The following is a 22,417-nucleotide window of genomic DNA, read 5'->3' on the forward strand; positions in this document are numbered from 1 at the left end:
TTTAGCACATTAGTTGTAGGAACTCTTTCAATCACTTAGGGCCATTTTGTGGTTACTAGTTTCCCACTCAAACAGCTGATATATCAAGTTCTAGCTTTGAAGAAGCTTAAGGATCCTGCCTCATGAGAGCTCATACTAGCACCAGAAAAAAAAAAAAAAAAAGGCATGCATTATTTCATCAAACAGACAGATATTACCAGAATGACATACATTCTGCCAAAGGTGTGAACCATCATTTCACTTATCATATGATATTGGAAAATAGGTGCCATTTGAAGTGGGAAAAATGTCATCTTCTTGTTTAAATTGTAATTTTGACTTAGTGTCCTTCAATCACTTAGAACAAAAGGAGATTTACAACCTGTTTAATCATGCACCAGGAAAAAAATGTGTTTAAAGATGTTGCAAAATGACTCTTCAGCAAGGTCACATGATCTTCCTGCAGTGATGTGAAATTGTTTGCTAATGACTGATTATGTCCCTTTTGATAAAAGCGTTGCTGGTGGTGATGACTTTATGTGTGGGCACAATTACAACTAATGATCCATCTTTGGTTCATTCCTCATACTTACGTGCTTAAAGAACAACCCTCATGCTTTTCTGTCTACTTTTGGCATTTCTAAATGCAATTAAGCTTACTTTTTAATAATAAACCTTTCCATTTTTCTGGCGTTTAATATTTTTAAGGTACGTTAACATCGTGTGCCACGTCAAACTTAGAACAGCCCTGAGAGGTAAAAAGAGCAGGAATTATCTTTCCAATTATGCATGAAGTACAAGGAACACAGAGTAGTTGGCACAGAATTTGTGATAAGGCTTATTTTGCAACCCTATAGTATCTTATTTCCCTTTAAAATTTTACTTTACTCTGTTTTGTGAATATCTTCAGCTCGTGTTCCTTGCCTTTTTCCATCCTCAGCTTGGCATTACACAGTTACATGGATATTTGGCTGCCAATCACCCTCTACAGATATTCTTCCCACAGAATTGGTTGGGATAAACATTCCTTCAAGCTTTGGAATTTGTCTGAGACATTTTGCTAACTCTTTCTCTCTTAAAAAAAAAAGTCGGTTTGATTTTGCTCAGTGGCATCTCTTATCAAGATATGATTATCCAGAACTACTAGTAGCTGAAAACAAGTCCCTTAAAACACTTGGTGTGTTGTCCTAAGTAGAGTTAAAGCATTTGGCCGTACTATACCCTGCTTCAGTTCTCTCTATATAGAATGTACTAAATAAATAGGGGAAATGAAGATACTGGTTTTGTTTGCTTGTTTTTCTAAGTTGATATCCAGTGTCAGTTGCTTCCTTGGCTCTAAACTTGATGTTCTTCATTTAATGATATGAAACATAGTAGGCACACAATAAATGTTTCAGGAACGAGTGATGCTAATAAGTATCCAAATGTCACTGCAACAACAAATGACAGATAATTTAAATTGCTCTAATTATAGTTTCTTTTTATAAAATTTTGAGAAGTTCCTTTGAGGGTACTGGGAAGCTGTTTTGCGTTTGAGAATCCCATTAAAATGTGTTTCCATTGCATATGTTTCAAACTCTCCTCTTTCCAGGCTTCTGCTCTTTACCTTCATATTTTTGGAGATGGGGGGAGTGGTTCTATGTTTTATTTCTTATCTCCATCTTGCTCTCAGTATTCTTTCTCATACCTCCCATGATCAAATTGCCTTTTTCCAATTATCAGTTCTTTCTTGGAAAATGTTTTCTTTTTGCCTTGTGGCACATAAAAATCATTTAGAAAATATGATCCTGAGACTGCCTCAAACTCATTACACTCTGTGCTAACATATCAATGTACCCTTATTTCATATCCTTTATCTTAATAATCAGAGCTGGGTTATGCAGGGTACCTTTCATAGCACATATAGCCCCAAACGACATGAAAGCATTGCTTGTCTCTCCGATAGACTGTGAAATCCTTGAGGAACAGAAGAATGCTTTATTTTTCTTTATACCCTTACCTGATAATTAGAGTAACTCCTACCATATAAACACAACAAGCGTTCATGGATTATGTCCTACATCTTCTCAGGTTAGGGATGAGGAACTTGACCTTAGCAAATGAATGCTTACTTAACATCTGAACAGATAAAATAAAATGAATACAGTGTGCATTTTCTCTTAGTCAAATATCTTTCAATTAAGTTATTAGATTCTTTCTTACTTTACGTGGCAAAACATGAACAGGAAGTAGAACAACTGTGACAATCACCTGTCACATTTCCAGAGTCACCGTTATGATGACTTCATCAATTTTAATATGAGCATCTTGCAGCCTGATAGAATCAAGCCTAGAAAATCATTTTTTTCCCTAATACAATGATTTTCTTCGCGCTTCCCATAAAAACGCAAATGCTATGCATGAAGATAAAAGAATGGCTCAATAAATGTGCCTTTCAAAATTAACTGCTTGCAACATTACATAGAAATTTAATTTTTTTATACATTCAAGCCCAAAGGTTACACTATCATGAGTAAAGAAGACAATGATGTGGTCCTAGGTTCAAGTCACAGCTTTACTATTAGAAATAAGTGTAAAAGGGCATGTAAAAAATTAAAGTTTACTTAGAGTCATAAATCCAGTTTGATAGCTTGATAGCTAACTTTTTAGATATTGTGCACACTAAAGAATAGGATAATATGGGAGACATTTTCTAAATCCGGTACTAGAGACAGTGTGAATAAGGAATGACATAGCCTCTGAGGTAGAGGTGATTGTATGGACCACAAATGTGCAAACTACCTCTGGCAGAGCATGTGTTTGCTGTTACCACAGCTTCTCCACGAGAAGAAAGGATTGAGAAGAGAAACATGAGGTTCTGCATGAGTTTTAATCCAAAAAAGAGATACCTTCTTTTAAATCTCTCATTAAATCATTACAGAGGGAAATACTTTAATAAAATGCAATAACAGTAACTTTTTAAGCTCGGAGTTTTGTGATCTCCGAGTTCTATCATGAGGTCCTTAACACAAGGTTCAATCACTCTCAAAATGAGCTTCAAATTCCATTTACAAACTAATTTAGATTTAAATGCTTTGTGTTAACTAGAATTTCTTTGATCTTTCTTTTCTTTTTTGCTGCTAAATATACTTACCAAACTTAGATTTTAAAGTAAAATTTTCTTTAATCTTAATCATCACATAGATTCATGGACATTTTTTCTTGAGCTCTGTCCCTTGTGATAATACCTCTATGGAATGTATCTTATTTTTCTTTGATGTACTAGTCTCATGACCTATTTAGTATGTGTGTTTCTTTATGATCCGTTCAAAGTTATAAGGATCAGTCAACACATTTGGTGGGTTCAATTCTATGTGGTGGGAAATCTGTGCTCAAAAAGAAGAATTATGGGGATGCCCCCTTGGTGAGCACTGGTATTGAAGTCTTATAATCCAAAGACAAATGTTAGGACATTCACTTTTAGATGAGATGCCTCAAGCTCATATAAGTGACACATATAAAGTCAGACCAATAGTTTGTCTCCTGAGCTAATATTCAAACCCAGCTTCCACAGACACCAATACCTATGCTCTTTTTCCCATGCCATACCATATTTTCCTCCAAATGATAAAGAAAAGTAAGTAAGATTGATGACAGCTCCTTGCGCTCTTGATGCTGTGATCCTCAGATAGATTCTCTGAAGTAAGCATAGCCATTTTACAGAGGAAAGAATTTTCACTTTGGGAAAAGTGAGTAATTTATTGTCCATGATTGAAAGACAGAAAATGAAGCCCAAGACTTTTGTGGGCCTTCTCATTATAAGACACTAACTGTACTCTTAAGGAGTTTTAAATTAATTGAATACCTGTAAAGATATAAACCAAGAAAAAAAAACATATTTACATATGAATCATATCATGACAATGGTGAAAATTTTCTAAAAGACATAGCTCAAGGCATTTTTAAAAATTAAATATTTTATTTGTTTATTTATTTTTTTTTAGTTTATGTCTCTTTCCTAAGAGTTTTTCTCAAGTACCCTTAAATTTAAGTCTTCACTAAGTCACTAATGCAAGTGCTTTGATTTAATTCATTTCCATGTAATCACACAGTAAAGCCTCCTAACATGAACTCACAACACTCACAGTGTTCAGGGGCACCACCAGGCATAGATGAGGAAACCAAAAGTTCAAAGGAAACTTAAGTGCTCTAGAAAAATAAGGCAAAGTTAGGGAATCAGTGCATGGAGAGACACTTTGGAAAAATACAGAAACAAGGAAGACAAAAGGAAACAAATAAGGAGGCGAGAGAGAAACAGAGACTACTATGGATAGCAATTTAAAAACATGAAATAAATAATCCACACTAATGAAGAGGATGCAAGAGAGAATGATCAAACCCAGAAATAGACTGGGGAAAATGGCACATGGCAGAAGGGGAAGAGAAAAACTACTTAGAAAACATTCAGGTATAATAGGAGAGTATTATGGGCAACCCTTCATGTAGTCTTTGCCAACATGCCCAAGGCAAGGCATTTGCTACATACCCGCAAACTTTACAATGAACAATGCAAAGGAGAAAAGTATTAGCAAGGTTCTCCAAGGAGGAAAGGGTATATATATATATATATAGACAAATCATATTTGTAACAGAGATTTGTATAAATACAAGTTGGAATTCATGAATAAAACAGTAGATGCCAACTTGAGATTTAACAGGTATATCTAAACCTATGACTTCAACAGAAAAATGCTGTTTTACAATCCCTGTCAAACAAAATATTTCAACCTGAGGAGCATGATATTTTTCAGAATATGAACTGCAATATAGAGAGTCCATGTGAAAATCAATCCATCCTGGAGGCACTATTATAGGGTTTTCCATATCATTATATTGATAAAAATATATAATGTTCAATGACAATTTCAGATTTAAATCTTTATATAATAAAATATCAACTAGGGCTTGAAAAAGGGAAATTTACTGCTAGCGTTTTGTTTGAAAAAGTAGATGTCTAGGATGAATTGCTTTTATTCTCATGAGCTAAGAGAAAACTTCAGAATGGCCTCAAAAATATTTTTAATGAAATATTAATAATCATTTTTCCTGAATATTTTAAATGAAATGTGGTTTTAAAAATAAAAGGTGCTGGGGGCACGATCTGACAATTGGCCTGCAAGAGAGAAAGTTTGGGGTCCCAAAGTCTCTATTGTTTCTCCACAGAGCCCCAGGGTGTTCACAGTACGCACAGGTGGTGGCAAAGGAGGGATCTGCACTGCAGCACCAAGAGCTCTTCCCCCACCACAGAGACCCGCAGGTGCATGCCAACCTGGGTCCTGCAGGCCAGTGAAAAGTCGGGCACTCACAGAATGGTTGCGGGCTGGAGAAGTTGAACCTCTCAGTCCCACAGTCCAAGGGCCTTCCATGTGGGAACCCAGGAATCACCAGACCTGTCATGCCCACAAGTGGGTTCTCCACTAAGGTGCACAGTGCCCACCCCCACCCCTGGGACTAACAACTTCTAGCATGCACAGAGACCTGTGGCATTGATCAGATTGTTGTCTGGCCAGGTCCCCTCCCAGGTGGGCTGCCACCGTCAGACAGTGAGTCCTGTAAGGGCTTTGGATTTGGTTTGTCTGGAAATTACTGTAAAACCAAATGTTTAAGGGGACTTCAACACAAATGAAAGCAACTACAAAATCTTACGCAGGTGAGGGAAATCAACGTCAAAATAACCTTATCAAGATAATCAAACGCCTAGAAACGACAAAAAATCACAAAGCAAATGAAGATGCAAGAAGATATGGTCAAACCAAAAGACCATATTAAAAAACCAGATGAGACACAAAATTTGGAACAATTAATCAAAGATGTCCAAACAAATTTCCTAAATAACTTCAGTGGGTTGACTAAAGGCAAAAAAGATATCAAGAAAACAAAGAAGAACATAAAATAGAATTTAAAAGAAAAAGTAGTAAAATAGTAGATCTTAAGGAAATGAAAGATGTGACAAAATTTAAAATACACTAGAGACACACAACAGCATATTTGAAGAGACAAAAGAGAGAAAAAGTGAACTAGAGGACAGGGCAACTGAATTTGAATGCACAAAAGAACAAATCATGAAAAGGTAGAAAAATTTGAATTGGATCTCAGATAAATGAATGACAGCATGAAACACACAAATGCAAGAATCATGGTGGCCCAGAAGGAGAAAAGAGTAAAGAGCTAGGACAATTACTTAAGTAGATAATTGGGGGAATTTCCTAACCCTTATAAAGTACATAAATATGCAAATCAAAGAAGCCCAATGAAATCCAAATAGACCCCACTGCAAGACACCCATTAATCAGATTGTCAAATGCTGAAGAGAAGGAGAGAGTTGGAAAGCAGCAAGAGAAAAGCAAATCACCACATACAAGGAAAGCCATGTAAAATTAAGTACTGACTACTCAATGGGCATTCTGGAGGTAAGAAGGCAGTGATATTATATAATTAAGGCTCTGAAAGAGAAAATGCCAGCCAATTATTCTTTATCCAGGAAAGCTGACCTTCAAAAATGAAGGAGAGGTGGTATATTACACATCTATATGCTTTACAGTTATCCAAAGTTTGTATGAAATTTTTATAACTCCTGCATTTGTAGGACTAATAAAACAGTTTAAAAACAAACAAACAAACAAAAATAAGTGAAGGGGAGCTTAAAATTTTCACAAACAAATCCTGAGAGAGAATTTGTTAAGAAGAAATATACTTCAAGAAATATGAAAGGTTGAGAAAAAAACAAGAGAGAGTTCTGGAGGAGGCCACAGAATTGAAAATTATTAGGAAGGGTAACTTAAATGATACAAAGAGAGAGAGAGGAAAGAATACATCTGACAAATAAAAAACAAAGGATAAGATGATAAATTCAAGAACTGCCTTTAGAGTAATAACTTCGGATGTTAATAGGCTAAACAGATTGGCAGAATGGATTAAAAAAATATGATCCATCTATATGCTGTTTACAAGAGACTCATTCTAGACCCAAGAATACAAATAGGTTGAATGTGAAACAATGGAGGAAGATATTCCTTGAAAGTCTTAAAATACATTTTTTCTCTCTCCTCAGTATTGTTTTAAATTTTCTCTACAAAGAAAAATAATTTGATTAAAATCATAGACTTTAAAGACATATCAGTTCATATTGGAAAAGAAATCATCATAAATAACATTAAGCATAATAGCTCCAATGTACTGAGTGTTAAGTGTGTGTTAAGAACTTTTAAAAATATTTTATTGACAAATCTCCACTCACATACAGCCCATACATGGTGTACAATTTTTGGTTCACAAAATCATCACATAGTTGTGTATTCATCACCATGATGATTTTTAGAACATTTGTATCACTCACTTCAGAAAAAGAAATAATAAAAAAAAACCTCATATGTCCCATACCCCTTACCCCTCCCTCTCATTGACCACTACTATTTCAATCTACCCAATTTATTTTACCCCTTATCCCCCTGATTATTTATTTTTTTATCCATAATTTTTTACTCAACTATCCAAATCCTGGATAAAAGGAGTATTAGACACAAGGTTTTCACAATCACACAGTCACATTTAAAAGTTGTATCATTACACAATTGTCTTCAAGAATCAAGGTTACTGGAACATAGCTCAACAGTTTCAGTTACTTCCCTTCAACCACTGCAATGCACCATAAGCTAAAAAATGATATCTATATAATGCATAAGAATAACCTCCAGGATAACCTCATTTCTCTCTTTCGCCTTTTGTTCAAGAAGGCTTTCTCAATCCCATTATGCTTGATCCTGGTGAATCCCAAGAGTTCTGCCCCATGTTGCCAGGGAGATTTACACCCCTAGGAGTCATGTCCTGGGGAAGAGGGCAGTGAGTTCACTTGCCAAGTTGGCTTAGAGAGAGAGGCCACATCTGAGCAACAAAAGGGGTTCTCTGGGGATGACTCTTAGGCATAACTATAAGAAGGCTTTGCCTATCCTTTGCAGGAATAAATTTCATAGGGTCAACTCTCAAGATCAAGGGCTCAGCCTATTGATTTGGTTGTCCCCACTGCTTGTGAGAATCTCAAGAATTCTCCAAACAGGTAAATTGAATACTTCTTCCTGACTCCTCAGTCCCCGAAGGGGACTTTGCAAATACTCCTTTATTCACTGCCCAGATTACTCTGGGATATATCAAGTCATCACACTAACCAGGACAAACCAGCAAGATCTCACGCCCTAGTCAAGATTCCATGTACTTATGGTGTTCAACTAAACTAACCACACAAGTTAAATTAGGTAATGCACTACACAAAATACAAATTTTGTACCAAATAAACATCTCTCCATTTGGTCTCACACAGAAATCAAAGTTTTAAAATAGGGATGATATCCTCCTTTACCTTGTAGTCTGATCTACCCCAATCCTATGCAGATCAGCTTCATTCATATCTCTATTTGAAGTCAGATTCCATCCCCCCCCCCCTTTTTTTGGCTTTTAAAAGGGAATCCAATAAGTTGCTAGTTCACAGCTCCAAGGCTGAGAAAATGTCCCAACCAAAACAATTCCACAGATATGTCCAATCCAAGGCATCTGGGGAAAGATACCATGGTTCGAGAAGGCCAATGATACTCAATGTTTCCCTCTCAACTGGAAGGTGAGAGGGAAACATGGTGGCATCTGCTGGTGAACATGGTGGCGTCTGCTGGCTTTCACGTGGCTCCACCAAAAGGGCAGATTCCTTTTTTAACTTTTTAAATAGTTTCTGGGTGGGGTAGTGTTGACTTTCATAGCTTCAGAGCTCTAGCTCTGAGTCTCAAATTCCCCTGAAATTTCTGGGAATGACCAGGTTATACACAAACAGTTTGGTATCTCAGAATTTAGAAATAACAGTTCCAACTCCTGAATATATGTAACTACTGTAAGAGCTTATAATCTAGGACCCTTTACAGTGGGCCCCAGCCTGATAACCCATACTCTCAACTTCAATTCTCTGAGTTTGTACATTATGGTTAGTCCATGAGTGAGGCATGATAATATTTATCATTTTGTTCCTGAGCTTTCATTCAACATACAGTCTTTAAGGTTCATTCACCTAGTTGCATGCCTCACAACTTCAGTCCTTCTTGTGGTGGCTCAATAGTCCATTGTATGTATACACCATAGTTCCCTCTTCCATTCCTCAGTCATTGTACCCTTAGGCCACCTCCATCCATTGTGAATCATAAACACTGCCACTACAAACACCAGTGTGCAAAGGTGTATTCATGTCCCCACACTCAGCTCCTCCAGGTATACACTGAGCAATGAGGTCACAAGATCTAATGGCAACCCCACCCCTAGCCTCCTGGGGAACCACCACATTGCCCTCCAAGGGACTGCACCTGTCAGTTTCCCTACTGACACTGAATAGGTACATCTCTTTTTCCAGTGTCTCTAGCACTTGTTTCTCTCTGCCCATTTTTAAACAGTTTTATTCATGCATCAATACAACCTACATAAATAGATATGTATTTGCCACCATAATCTGTATGAAGACATTTCCTTCCCTTCTGCAAAGAATCCATATCCTTTCCCATGTCCCCAACCTGTCAACGTTTTGTTTTTGGCATAATATCTTTAAAGAACTTTTGCATACTGTTTCCTTTATTTCTACATCAATGCTTGGAGGTTGGGCTATCCATCCCTGTTTTTCAAATGAAGAAACTGAAGCTTAAATTTTAAATAATTTACTGGTAATAATCAAATAGCAAGTGAAAGAATCTGAACCACAACTAGATAACTGTAATTTACACATGCTAAACCACAGCAGTCTACAGCCTTCATGTAATCATATAATTATGGACACATTTTTATATCTGCTCTATTTTTTTTATAAATGATTCTGTTGTCTGTAGATTATCTAGAATATCTGACATGAACAATAATAATTTATGAGCATGGAAAAATGAAGGCTTACTCAGATAAGTTAAAATATTACATTGTATTTAAGATGTATAGTAAAATCCACTTATTTTAACAAAGACAAATAAATTCTAATAGAAAATCAGTTTCTTCCCTCGGTACATGTATTGTATAACTATTTTTTTTTAATAAAGGAAAATGTTTCTGTAATAGAAAATCAGTTGCTCCCCATACCCAATGACTCTTAAACAAAAAGTCAGAAAATAAAAGAGGTAACCACGTCGCTAATATTTGTTTGGTTGATCCTGGCCTTGACCTCCCTCTAACAGCAGCACTGCTAGGGATGTGTCACCATTTTCTTGCTTCATCCCATTCTATGAGTAATGCTCATCCAGTTCTAAGGGAAAGACTTGCAGCACTAAAGGGGTTCTCTTTTATAAAATGTGTTCAACCTGCAAAAAAAGTTTTAAATGTCGGCAGCTATCTCAAGGCCTATTCAAGGAGCCATTATGTATTATAAACTCATTGAAGCATGTTTTTAACATCTTATACCCCAATATAATATTCTGAATACAACAGCCCTGAATGTATTCTTAAAAAAAAAATTGTGGTAACCAACAGAGAACACAAAATTTCCCATTTTAATTACATTTGAGTGTACAAAACGGTATTAATCATATTTACAATATTGGCATCTATTACCCTTCTTTTTTCATCTCTTCACACAGAATCTACTCACCCATTAAGCTATAATCCTCTCCTCCTGTCCTGCCCCCATCCTTACCCCTGGTTACCTATAAACTACCATCTGTCTCTATGAAGTTTGGTTCTTTTAGGTATTTCATAAAAGTGAGATCATACGAGATTTGTATTTTTATGACTGTCTTCAAGTTTTAAACATGTTGCAACATACATCAGAACTTCATTTCTTTTTACAGCTGAAAAATATCCCGTTGTATGTATATAACATATTTTGTCCACCTATTCATTGGTTGATGGACAATTGGGTTGCCAAAAACCAGCTCAATATAATCAAATACAGAAAAAATACAGAAAGATTGTTTTGATTTAAGACTGCATCACTTTCTATCTATGGTACAGTGGACCATTCCTCCCTGTCTATATTGAGATGACTGATGATTGTTTTCTTAACAGTTTGATTACACCATACAACCCATCTAAAGTGTACAATCAATGGCTCTTCACATAATTATAGAGTTATGCTTTCACCAACACAATTTGTGAGCATTCTCATTTGTCTGAAAAAAAAAATCCCATATCCCTTATACCCCCTTTTATTGACACTTAGCTTTGGTATAGTACCTTTGTTATAACTGATGAAAGAACATTACAATGTTACTAGTAACTACAGTCCTAAGTTTGCACTAATTGTATTTCTCCCATATATCACCTAGTGGAAACACATTGTAATAGTAATGTGCATTTGTCCTAATTCATGTAAGAACTTTCTTATATTTGTACAATTAACCACAGTCATCATCCACAACAGGTTTTGTTATTTTATACAGCCCTATGTTTTATCCTCTGGCTTTCCTTCTAGTGACATACATGACCCTAGACTTCCTCTTTCACCCATACTCACACTCAGCACTCTTAATTACCCTTACAGGATTGTACTACCTTCCCCTCTATCCATTTCCATAAATTTACACAACCTTATTAAAAAATCTTTACTCCTTAAGCATTATCTGCCCACCCTCTATTCTCTTTATGTCTCATGGTAACCCATGCTCTAGATCTTAACTCACTGAGTTTACTCATTGTAGTTAATATATATTAGTGAAACCATACAATATTTGTCCTTTTGTATCAGGCTTATTTCATTCAATATAATGTCCTCAAGGTTCACCCACAATGTCACATGCATCAGGAATTCATTCCTTCTTACAGCTGCATTATATTCCATCATATGTTGTTTCAGTTTGCTAAGGCTGCTGGAATACGATGTACCAGAAATGCATTGCCTTTACAATGGGGATTTATTAAGTTATAAATTACAATTTGAAGGCTGTGAAAATGCCCAAGTTAAGGTAGCAGCAAGAGGGACCTTCTCAGAAGAAAGGCTGCTGGTATCTGGGATTCCTCTGTCACATGGGAAGGCATATGGTGACATCTGCTGGTTCTGCTCTCCAAAGTGTCCCTGTGGGCATTTTTTTTCACTCTTAGCTTCTCTCCACACTGAGCTCTCTCCAAAATATCTCTTCCTTAAACTGCTTAAGGTGCTTAAGGGTGCTTAAGACCCACCTTGAATGGGTAGGGTCACAACTCCATGGAAACAACCCAATCAAAAGTTTCCACCTAACAATAGGTCTGCCCCACAAAATTGGATTAAAACAACATAGGTTTTCTAGGGCATATAACAGGTTCAAACCAACACATATGTGTATACCACCATTTGTTTATCCATTTATCAGTTGGTGCACACTTGGGCTGTTTCCATCTTTTAGTAATTGTGAATAATGCCACTTTTAACATCAGCGTGCAAATATTTGTTTGTGTCCTTGCTTCAGTGCTTCTGAGCATATATGTAATAACAAGATTATATGGCAGTTCTACACTTAGCTTTCTAGGAACTGACTAACTACCTTACAAACATCTAAACCATTCCACATTTCCACCAGCAGTGAATATGTGTTCCTATTTCTCCACATCCTCTCCAAACCTGTAGTTTTCTGTTTTGTTTTGTCTTGTTTATTTTGATATTGGATATTCTAGCAGTTCTGAAATGATATCTCATTGTGGTTTTGATTTGCATTTTCCTAAGAGCTAGTAATGTTGAGCATCTTTTCATGTGCTTTTTAGCCATTTGTATCTCCTCTTTGGAAAAGTGTCTATTCAAGTCTGTTGCCCATTTTTAAGTTGTACTTTTGTTTTTTATTGTTGAGTTGTAATAATCCTTTTTTTTGTAGTAATCCTTTTTTATATTTTGAATATTAAATCCTTATTGGATATGTGGTTTCTAAGTATTTTCTCCCATTGAGTAAGTTACCTTTTTACTTCCTTGACAAAGTCATTTGAAATATGAGAGTTCTCAGTTTTTTTTTTTTTTTTTTTTTTTTTTTTTTTTTTAAAGGAAAGACAGAGAGAAGGAAGGAAGGATAGAAGGAAGGAAGGGAGGAAGAAAGGGAAACATCTTTTAAACATTTTCTTGTTTTATTGTATTTTGTTTCTCCGTTTTTGTTACATGGGCTGGGGCCGGGAATCGAACCGAGGTCCTCCGGCATAGCAGGCAAGCACTTTGCCCGCTGAGCCACCGCGGCCCGCCCGAGTTCTCAGTTTTAAGGGGAACCCATTTATCTCTTTCTTCTTTCATTGCTTGTGCTTTGGGTGTAAGGTCTAAGAAACCACCTTCTAACACAAACCTGATATGATTTTGAAGTCAAAAAATGAATTAATTTTTTAGGATCATCATATCTGTAAATATGTACCATCTACAAGGTATGAAGCTAATAGCCCCATTTGCAAAGTAGATGATCAAATGATCACATATAACTAAGTGAACCCTGTGTGAGAACTGTAGTTATACCATCACAATGATGAGAAGGGATGATTCTCCAGCCCATGTTTCTGCCTCAGTCTGGTCCTTTCCCTAAATCATCTTTGAGACACCAGGGATTCAGATTTTCCCACTTTCATATCTTTGTCAATATGAATGCATGTGATTCTACAGGATTTTCAGTGTACTTGGCTTTCAAAGCAACTCACTCACTGTTTTACTCATATCATTACATTTTTATTTTTTCAAGTAAATGCTTTAGTGTATTCAACTAATTTTATTTTTTAATATATTTGAAAAGATTGGCATATATGCATAACTCTCTCTTTATTTCATATAATTTTATTTAGTAAAAATTCAGTTCTTGGAAAGGTCCTTAAACAATGCTTCTCATTAACAACTGACAACACTTACAAACCCAACAACAAATTACACTCTAGGATTTTCCCCCTTTTTATTGAGAAACTCATTTATTTTTAAGAGAACGCTTTATTAATCTTTTCTAGCATGCCATTGCATGTTTCTTTCTTTATGTGTATCTCCAGCAGTTAAAGGTAACCTCTGCCTTTCCAGATAATGCTCACAAAATTATATATGATGGCACTGATGCAGCTACTCGATGGCATGCCACAACCTGCTTTGTTAATGAATATTTTTAAGATGTTTTGAAGTCTTAAATATGAAAATAGAATAAAAATGTGACTACAGTCACTATAGCACTGCCAATTTGTTAATGAGCCAACATTATTTAATCTCAGACCAAATTCGGTGCTTGTTTTGCAAACAGCACAAAGCACTGATTAACATGTAAACTAAGCTCCTCAACTTTATGTTGTGGGTATCTTTATGCAGATTTATTCACATTTTTCCCTTTTAGTGTTTGGAAAGAATCAAATTTCACAGCTTCAATTAGTTCATCTATTTAGTACAGATCCTAGCTGCAGGTAAAACGGAAGTGAAAAAGCTCCATGGGGAGTAAGTATGATCTCTTATATTATACGTTGTCATAAAATACTTTATGTGGTGGCATTTGTCAAATAAACTGGAGTTGGTAAAATCCCATTATGCATAATCATCTTAGTTGTTATTAGTGTTAACTTCTACAAGTTACTGAGTATGGTCTCTTCTGCTTCATTCAAAACATCCTTGGGTCCTAAAGCCTAACAGCAAAGGACATTGATGGAATGGGGAACCTTTTGTCAGGGAGAAATAGCCCCCATATTCTACAACCTTTCATGTAAAATTATTTTAAAATCCCCTACAGTCTATTATCCTCTGAAATAATTTCTAAATAACATTTTCCTGATTTTTCTTCACCGAGTGTTTCAGTTAGCGCAAAGAAATTTTCACCGCTACTTCCCACTACAACCTGCCCACCATCATAGAAGCTGTTTTTTTTAATATTTGGAATTATGTTTGATTTTCTTCACTACAATCGCAGTTTTCCCACGGGCACTTTGAAATCACTTGACAATTATGCAAACAGTTTGCTTCTTTAGTGAGAGAAAAAGTATACTGCATACTTAAAGATACTAATTTTCATTCTGTTCCACTCCTGAAATTCCTTGCAGGCTACTAAGTTAGATAGTGTTAAAAGAGTTTAGATGAATTGGTCAGATAGGTTTATAATGAAGTGATAAAAGGAAATGAGGATATTCATGAGGTAATAATAATAATAATAGCTATATTGTATCGAGCAGGAAACTAGTAAAATAAATAAAACAAATGCATCAATACTTGTTATGTAGTAAATTCCTTGACAGCAGGACTTGTGAGCAATAACCATGTCTTATAAGACAGTTAGTACACACATGCCCTATCTGTACAGTTGTAAGTGTTCAATAAATACATGTTAATTTCAGGATATTATTTATTTATTATCAGTTTGATAGTCAGGTAAAAGTAAGCAGAAGGACAAATGTAGGGGAAAATATTGGAACCATTTGCCTACACAGTCATCTACTATTTTAATTATCTTTCAAATCCAAAATGGAATTCCATACCTCTTGGCAGGAAAATTATTTGCCAATTTGCCAACTCCTGGGAAAGGGAATTGCATACCTTTCTGTTAAATCCTTTTCCATTCACCTGGAAATAATAGGCAGACCTCTTCCTAATGAAGTGTAATAATTGGACAGGTTTGTATATAAGGAATGGGTGCACAATGGAACTTTTAGATTGTGTCTAGAAGAAAGTGAGTTCATCTGCCTTATCTGAATCCAACTAATCAATCAGTTTGAGTGACTTTTCCCACTTGCCAAATGTTTGACTAAATCATTTTAAAATTGTCTTGATGTTTTTTATTCTGAAGCTGATTAATTTATGAAAGCCTTGTGTGTTTTCTTTTTCTTTACTTGTCATTAAATGTTTCTGAGAAATGCCATTTTCATTTTGTTTCCTCAGCTAGGCACAAGTGAGGATTGGGAGATCTGGGTATCCAGCAGACTTCTCTCTCCAGAGTTTTCACTATCTGGTGATTAAAAATAGCAAAACAGACTTTGGAATTTTAATGCCTCTCTCTTTAAATGTCCATCTTGGGTCAAAGATACACATGAATTGAGGGAGGTAGAGAGACAACTTGAACCAAAATTCTTGAAAATGCATACAAGGGAGATGGACAATACCTAAACATTAGGCATTAAAGCAAAAGAAATCTGATTTTCTTAAACTTGTTTGTAGTTACTTATACCATAGTAACTCTTATGTATATGTCTATCTGTTAAAGGGAAAGGACAGAGACTAAAATATTTAAGTCTAGGGTCTAAGAAAATTGTATTACCATTGACTAATAATAATAGTAATGATAATGATTTAGTTAAGAATGATGGTGATTATTCTCTGGGTCAAGAACAAGATCATTCCTCTTGCTTTAAGTTGATGAGTTTAATTTGAATGTCACAAAACCCCCGCGAGGTGGGTAAATTCACAGGTCCATCATTTAAATTTGTTGGTTTTCTCCTCTACCATCTGGTCTCTTACGTTGTCAGGCTGGGACTGAGATGGGCTATAGTGACCGCCTTAGGTATCAGAAGACATCTGTGACTCTGGGCTTAATGTCTCCTGTGAAAGCCAACAAGATCCAATGCAAACAAGACCAAGCAAAAATTGCTTTTATATGGCCAGCTAAAGAGAGGGATCAAAGATTTGGGACCAAATAGGTTTGGAAAATGAGGCAAATCAGTTTATTAAGAGATTCAGAGAAAACAGAAAGAATGCTGGATTTGGAAGACTTTTTGTATACAAAAATTCTTAACTGTATATCAAACTTGCAATGTTTTGCATACATGGCAATACCTTGGTTTTAAAAGAGGGTAAATCAAAACCTGCATAGCACAGTGGGGATATTGATGACACTTACAGCCTTTATCATATCCACAATAACGTCTTCCCTGTAGGCTCTCAGATCCTTGACAGTATATTTAAATGCATTAAAATATTGTTAATTCTACCTTGTTCCCATTCCTTTCATATACCATGACCTTTGTATTTGTGAATTATTTTATTATCAAGTCAACTTTATTTTTCTTCCTTAAAACCCTACATGTAAACACACACGTGCACAAAGAAATACACACCCATAAAGTGCAAATGGACCTCTCAAAACCTTTCTTTGTCTAGATTAAATTGTCTCTTGTCTCTTTACTCAAGAGCTTTGAACTCTGAGCCTATGTAAAGTGGTTGAGGAAAATAGAAACATCTAATGCAGAAAAGAAAAGATTTGGTTTAGATGATGCAAACTCAAATACTTAAGAGTAAACAAGAAGGAAGCATAAACAAGTCAGAAAGCAGACTAAGCAGTAGAGCAGAATGGTTTAAAACTGTGGCAAATTGGACAATGTATTTCCTCATTTAAGTGGAAAAGCCGCGCCACACTTCCTGCAGTTACTTGCATTGCGGGACTGTGAGCTGAATCGTTTTAGAATGTCCCATGTTTCAAGTGGGAGCAGAAATCCAGATTACGATATAAAATGTTTATATTTTAAAAGGCCCAGCATAGCATCATGATTAAGAACATGGCTTCTAAAGCCAGCGTGCCTTGGTTTGAATCCTGGTCTCAGCCCTGACTCACTGTCTGTGCCCCAGTTTTCTCCTTGTTAAAGATGGCATGGTTATGGTATCCTCTGGAGAATGCTTATAAGAAAACAGGGGCCTAGATTGTAATCACTTATAGCAGTCCCATTTAGTCTGGAGTGGTAATTATTATTTCTGGATTTTGAGAAACTGTTTTATATATCTATAAACTGATATCTAGAGATAAGAACGAAGCCAATCAAGTCAGGATTAAGGTAATTCATAACATGGGGCAAGGAAAACGTTTTCTATAATTTAGAGTGACACCTACTTTTTGAGACCAAAGGAAGAAATGTTTTTGTCTGGGACCTAAATTTTCTGCAGCACATAATTTAACTCAACCTGTCTGGATAACTCATTTGAACAACAGGAACACAGGAACACAGAATAAGAATGAGGGCCTTTAATCCTGTATAGCTTAATGTAATGCCTGGATACATTCCAGAGTATATTAAGAAGATAATCAAAAAGTGGCTTGGCAAAATCCCTTGAAGGATGGGAGAAAAACATGGAACTATTAAACTTTACCATCAGGGAATCCCCTGATACTGTGTCAAACATTGGGAACACCCAAATCAATAGGCCAAGCCCTTGATCTTGAGGCTTACTGTTGTGAAGCTTATGTAGGTAGCGGAGAAGCTTAGCCTACCTACAGGTATGCCTAAGAGTTACTTCTGGAGGACCTCTTTTGTTACTGAGACGTGGCCTCACTCTCTCTAAGCCCAACTCTGTAAAGTCTGCTACCCTCCCCCTACGTGGGACATAACATCCAAGGGTGAAAGTCTCGCTGGCAGCTTGGGAGATTACTCCCAGGGATTTGTTCAGCTCTGGAAACATGGGATCAACAATTCTGTTCTGACCAAAAGGGGGAAAAGAAGTGTAACTAATAGAGTATCAGTGGCTGAGAGAGTTCAAATAGAGCTGAGAGGATACTCTGGAGGTTGCTCTTATGCAAGCTTCAGTTAGACATTGCTATCTATCATAATCTGCCAAATCCCAACCAAAACCATTCCAGCCAATCCTAAAGAACACCTAAGGCAATATATAAGATTCTACAAAGGTTCCATGCACTAGGGTAACTTTCCAGAAACCTACAACCTCCAGATGGCTCCGTGGACCAAATAAGTCCTGAAACCTAGACTCTCCAGAACATCAGCTAGTTCCATCTCCCTACCCCGTATTATTGACAGCCCCTTCCAACATGAAAAAGTTAGAATGGCCATAGCTCAAATATCTCTTAAAGAGCAGGATAGAAAGATCAAAGGTGATGGTGGAGTTATACAGAGAAGGTAGGGTTTTAACAAATGAATATGATTGCTGACTCATTAAATTGATACTTCTTTTAGTCTCCACTATCTTAGAGCAGCTAAAAGTAAAAACCTAAAATTGTGGAATTGTAACCCATATCAAATTCTGAAATCTATTCTACAATTAATTGTTGTGCCATGCTTTGAAATTCATTGCTTTTTTGTATATATGTTATTTTTCACAAAAAAGAAAAGAAAAGTTGATTGTGATAATAAAAAAAAATATTTATTCCTTCTAGCCTCCTATATTCTGGAGCAGCTAGAAGGAAAATATCGAGATGATGGTATGGTAGCCCATGACAAACGCCGGGATCTGTCCTGTAACTACTTGTTGAAGAGTGCTTTGAAAACTATTGCTTTGTGTATTTGTTATATTATACAATAAAAAAAAATGTTTAAAAAGATAGCATGGTAATGAAATAATAATGACCTACCTCATAGTGTTGTTATGATTTTGATTTTTGTAAATGATTTTTTAAAAATGACACAGTAAGCACTATAAAATGATGACTGAATAAAATCATAAATAAATCACACTTTAGAATACAGACTATAAAAAACACTGTATAAATCAGGCAAACCATAATTATGTATTGTATACATGCTGCATGACATTTAGGTTTGAAACCCTGATGTAGGGAAACATCATATTTCACATGACAGTACGGAAAATGGGAAGTAATTTTATTCTTTTTACTTTGGATAGAATAGAATAGAGATTAGTGGGTGGAAGTTAGAAGCAGACCTAGTTTGAGTCAAGATCAGAAGTGACTTTCAACTGAGTATTTGGGAACATTAGAATGAACTTCTTGAAAAAAACCCAATGAGTTTCTTGGCACTGGATTAAATTCAAGCAGAAGCTTCAAGACATTTTCTTTTGGAGATAGATTAGAAGGAATTTCTGCAGTGGGTAAGATTTTTGAAAAATGAACTGTAAACTGTCATTCAACTTCAGTCTTAAATATAAAGCAGGAAGTATTGGAGAACCTTGGCAAACAGGGAAGTGGGAAACAGTCCCTGGAAGATGCTGCTGGCTCCTATCAACAACCCATAAGCAGTAGTCAGTCATGTCAAAGGCCACAGAAGTAGAAAGAAGCAAAAGCTCATAGTAGGCATTTGTAGGATCTACTAAGGAGTCTTCCTACCCCATAGTCCAGAGACGGTACTGAGATTAGAGCCACATGCACAAACAGGTGGGGAATGAACAGATGGGATGACCAGAATGGCAGCCTGCCCAAACAATGCCAGCAACCTCTTTCTGACTTTTCTTTAGCTTCTATGTGTATGAGAGCTATGTTCCTGAAGTACCTTAAAGAGATTGCTTTTCTTTTGATAATTATAAATCCTTTCCTTACAGAAGAATTTAATGATGAGTGGATGGAAGGTATACTGGGTGACAGAGAATTGACAAAATGCCACTAGATAAATGGTCATCCACAGTTTTCGCCAAGGGCAAGTGCTACATCTTATCCCCAATAAAGGTTGAAAGAATCCACTTATATATACATATCTTCTCTCCACCTCACCCTACCCACCCCAACACACAACAATGGAGAGCTTCTGTCTAGTTTTCAGAGTTCACTTTAGCAAGACTAGTCCTTTCCATAAACCCTATTCTAATATTGTAACCTTTAAAAAGGAGATGAATTTTTAAGTTGACTAATTTGTTTTTCCTCTGATATGTCTGACATATTTAATGTTTTAATTTTGGGTACATGTTTCTTGAGACAGTTTCCCAAAGTTTCAATTTTTAGAAGAAGATTATAAACCATTCCAACTCTAGTGGATTCAATAAAAAAAAAATTATCAGAATATTTCCTATTATTTACCTATCATAGCATCTTACCACTAATTTTATAAATTTTCTTATCTTAAACTTATGCTTGTAAGTTTTCTAAAAATGTTGTGGAATTTTAGAATTTCAAGAATTTTAAAAATTCAACCCACGTTTAAAAATAAAGAAGGTAAAAGCCAGAGAAGGAGCTTGTCCAAGATAAAATAGCTAGTTAGTGGCAAAAATTTGTCTCTCAATTTGCTCTCAGTGTTCTTTCTACAAAAGATAACAAAATAAATTTCTGATTACACAAACATTAACTGAATTTCCATCTGCACATGGAACATTGAATGAAGTGTCCAAGAGACAGTAGAGAAGATTCCTGCCCAAAAGGTTTGCACAAACTAAAAGGTGAGTCAAGACAGATGTCAGTCATCAATAAAAGATATAAAGACTGCCTATCATACTGTGTTGATTAAAAAGGGATTTCTGGATGAGCTGATTTCATTTTTCAAAGAAATGGTCCTCAAACAATGGAATAAGAGAGAAAAGAGATATCACTACCTTAACTTTCTGGATACTCAACAACTTGTATGTATCACTCTACGGAACTTCAACACATACTTCTGGGGCACTTACTCTGTTCAAGATACTCACTGTTCAAGGCCCTGGGGGATAGAGAAAAACAACAAATAGATGAAGTTTGTGTTCTTATGGAACTTTCGTTTTAGTAGGAAAGGAAGATGGACAATTAACAAAAAAAAATGAAGGTAAAAAATTGAATAGAGATAAGAGCTGTGCAGAAAACAAATGAGTTGATATAACAGAGAGTGAGTGGATAGCTACTTTAATTTGATGGTCAAAAATGTTTGATTTGAGAAAATGATTTTTTTTAAAATATGAGTAAGAGTCAGCCTTGTAGAGCTCAGTGGAGAGAGCATCTGGCATGGGGGAAAAGCTAGTACAAGGGCTCTGATGTATGTATAGGCTTGGCATATTTGAAAAACGTAAAAAGACTGTGCAGCTGAGTACAGGAGGCAAAGAGGAAAGTAAAGGGGCATGAAGAAGAGGGATTCAGTAAAAAGATTTCAAAGGGTATTTTAGCCAGGGTAGGGAGTTTGTATTTTATTGCAGATGTGGCAATGGTTGTGTACATATGTTTAAGGGCCAGTGGGAAGGAGCTGGGCACTGGAGTGTTTGAAGCAGAGGAGCGTCAAGATTTTTTTAAAGATCACTTTGGGGTACATGGGTAGTTCAGTGGTTAGAATGCCAACCTTTCATACGGGAGACCCGGTTCAATTTCCAGACCAGGCACCCCCAACCCCCAAAAAAGATCACTTTGGCATATGGTGAATGGAATGTGAGATGAAAATCCTGGAAGCCAAGATGGCTGGAAGGTGGTTAGGTTGTAGACCAAACAAGAGACAATAATGATTTGGTCCAGACCATTGATTTTCAAATAGGGACGTTCTTCTCCCTAGGGAATATTTGGCACAGCCTGGAGACATTTTTGATTGTCATAAGTAGTGGGGAGGGGCTACTGGTATCTAGTGGGTAGAGTCCTAAACACCCTACAATACACAGAATAGACCCCTACAACCAAGAGCTATCTGGTGTTTACAGGACAACTTCCTGAGCTTGCACACTGCAGTCTCACAGGGCCCTGAGTTCAGAAGGACCCCATACTATGTTTTATGCTTTGTTGTCACCCTCTTAAAAGTCTTAAAAATTTTATCTGTGAATTATGATTTGTAAGTGAAATTCTTTGGGATTGGATCACTCCTATAAGCAGAGAAGATATGTGCACTACGCATGTTCTCCTTTTCTTGCTGGCCCATTCACAGATAGGATTTGTGATGCTTGATGAGCAAGAAT

The 22,417-nt window shown here is 36.2% G+C and overlaps 1 long non-coding RNA gene across 1 annotated transcript in view; it reads right to left on the minus strand.

The window, feature by feature from the left end:
* Positions 1 to 22,417, minus strand: part of LOC143676264 (uncharacterized) — a 145,434-nt gene that overhangs the window by 121,105 nt on the left and 1,912 nt on the right. The window contains exon 3 of the long non-coding RNA XR_013171961.1: positions 21,107 to 21,210. This is a non-coding gene — a long non-coding RNA (uncharacterized LOC143676264). The remainder of the gene's footprint in view (positions 1 to 21,106; positions 21,211 to 22,417) is intronic.

Source organism: Tamandua tetradactyla, chromosome 3 (assembly GCF_023851605.1).
Source record: "Tamandua tetradactyla isolate mTamTet1 chromosome 3, mTamTet1.pri, whole genome shotgun sequence".
In the NCBI taxonomy this organism is placed as follows: Eukaryota; Metazoa; Chordata; class Mammalia; order Pilosa; family Myrmecophagidae; genus Tamandua; species Tamandua tetradactyla.